The sequence below is a fragment of the Halichondria panicea genome, chromosome 2, assembly GCF_963675165.1.
Source record: "Halichondria panicea chromosome 2, odHalPani1.1, whole genome shotgun sequence".
Taxonomy (NCBI): Eukaryota; Metazoa; Porifera; class Demospongiae; order Suberitida; family Halichondriidae; genus Halichondria; species Halichondria panicea.
The window spans coordinates 3,555,012-3,557,511 of NC_087378.1; the positions used below are offsets into that span (position 1 = coordinate 3,555,012).

The 2,500-nt window shown below is 45.5% G+C and overlaps 1 non-coding gene across 1 annotated transcript in view; it reads right to left on the minus strand.

The window, feature by feature from the left end:
* Window positions 1-288, minus strand: part of LOC135332563 (small subunit ribosomal RNA) — a 1,812-nt gene extending 1,524 nt beyond the window's left edge. The window contains exon 1 of the ribosomal RNA XR_010393412.1: window positions 1-288. This exon is cut by the window's left edge and continues 1,524 nt beyond it. This is a non-coding gene — a ribosomal RNA (small subunit ribosomal RNA).
* Between the last annotated feature and the right edge of the window lie 2,212 nt (window positions 289-2,500).

Genomic DNA, 2,500 nt, shown 5'->3' on the forward strand with positions numbered 1-2,500 from the left:
AGGGCCATACGGTTCGAGCAGTTATCATGAATCACCAAGGAACCGAGCCCCGAGAGACTCGCATTGGTTTTGGATCTAATAAATACATCCCTTCCGAAGAGTCGGGACTTTGTGCATGTATTAGCTCTAGAATTACCACGGTTATCCAAGTAGTAAGAAACCATCAAATAAACTATAACTGATTTAATGAGCCATTCGCAGTTTCACAGTATAGAAGCGTTTATACTTAGACATGCATGGCTTAGTCTTTGAGACAAGCATATGACTACTGGCAGGATCAACCAGGTAACTATCGGGACGCCAGAGCGTGCGAGACGCACTGTGTCACTCGACCGTCCTCGTTCAGAGGGCCGGCCAACGCATCACACCAGTGCGGCCACGCGGACCGCAGAGGGTTCAACAATTTTGCAAATCCTCGGCCACAGACTCACCAACTGAAGGCAGGAGAGGGCACACTCGTTGCCTGCAGATACAGTCAATCACGGGGATCGACCGGCAGCGAGACCGTACGAATGCACTCGTGATTCGTGAAATGATGCAAACCTAACTGCACTCGACCGGAGGGAGCCAGCCCACTGATGACCAGTCACCAGCAGGTCAGACGCCCGCCGACACAGGCAGTCTACAACGATGCGGACACACGGATGAACCGCTGCAGTCACCCTACACAGCACCCGTCACTAGGAGCAACGCTGGAACTCGTCTCGTATGTAATTAAGCGTGACTTTTTTTGCCACAACACCCCACTTCACGACCTATCAACACGCTCATTTGTACGACACTCTTGTTTGGTTGCTTATCTAGCCCACGTGGTCACATTGTTCAATTCGTCTGCACTTGTATGGTAATTGCTTGCGATATATTGCTCAAATTTTCGCGCTACGCGCGTTCATTCCTTCATTCGTCTGCACTTGTATGGTAATTGCTCCAATTTTCCGGCGCGCAAATCCCCTCTGCAATGTTCCCATCTGCACTGTTCCCCGTCTGCACCCTTCCATTCCGCTAAACATACAGTTCAAGTTATACATGGCTAACATACAGTTACAATACAATACTGGAGATTGCACAATCTTTGCAACACAAATAGAAACAAGTGTGTTGAGCACTGTGGTTCCTTATTATATATGGGATGTGCTCATACATTTAAGTAGTAAAACAGACCACAGTGTGTGTACTCAAATTCCATATAAGGAAGGGTAATGCTCTATGCTTTTACTGTCTTGTTGCAAAGATTCTGTATAGTATTATAGTACACTCACTCACTCACTCACTCACTCACTATATTGCAGCACAACATCTATTCGCCAGCAGCCAGCCAGCCAGCCAGCCAGCCAGCCACCCACCTCTTACTATTCATCAGTCAGTCGGTCGGTCGGTCGGTCGGTCGGTCGGTCGGTCGGTCGGTCGGTCGGTCGGTCGGTCGGTCGGTCGGTCGGTCGGTCGGTCGGTCGGTCGGTCGGTAGGTAGGTAGGTAGGTAGGTAGGTAGGTAGGTAGGTAGGTAGGTAGGTAGGTAGGTTGGTGGGCCGGCCAGTCAGCCAGCTACAACATAGCTTCACAAGCTACACAACAATTGCTGCTTTAACTACCAGCTGCAGCTTCTAATTATAACTACCCATTGAAGCTACTTTGTAACTAGGCGCTTTGTAAGGGGCCGCTTTGTAACTAGGCAAGGACTTCATTACACTAACATTAATTTTTTCCACCACGAGGACTTTAGGCTGGAAAATAGAAATAATAGGGCCTTAAGTGCTCGTTGACTTTACACTCCATGAACATTACAACTTTTTACCCACTACTTTTATTCCCACTTGAATTTACTGTACATTATTTGCGTATTGTTAGCAACGTACAATACAATACTACTTGAAGATAAGCTTGATATTGTTATGATCAAATGAAGCATGGCTCAATGAAGGTATATATAACTCACTCACTCACTCACTCACTCACTCACTCACTCACTCACTCACTCACTCACTCACTCACTCACTCACTCACTCACTCACTCACTCACTCACTCACTCACTCACTCACTCACTCACTCACTCACTCACTCAGGGAAAATATTTAAATTTCCTGCTACAGTGCTGCTACATTGCAGCCCATAAAATCTGCACATTTCCTGAGGTGTCCTGCAAGTGTCCTGCAACCTACTTACAAAGGATAGTGCAACGTTTCCTGTATAGTTTCCTTTACTATTCCTGAAGTAGTTCAGGACTTGTGTAACATTCATAAGTCTACAGGAAATTTTGTATTTGTAAAGTATAAGAAATTTTGATATTTTTCCTGTGTCACTCACTATAATTAGGATAGTTATAATTATACGTGCGTAATTATACAATTACTGTTTGCAAGTAGCCATCATCACATACTTCAGTTGCTTGCAGTGCCATGACTATAATGACAAAGGCAGGGATCAATTGTAAAACTGTTGCTATCACAAAAAGAAAGTTTCGTCTTTGCGGTTTGGTAATGATCAACGAGGATTTAAGGCTGCAG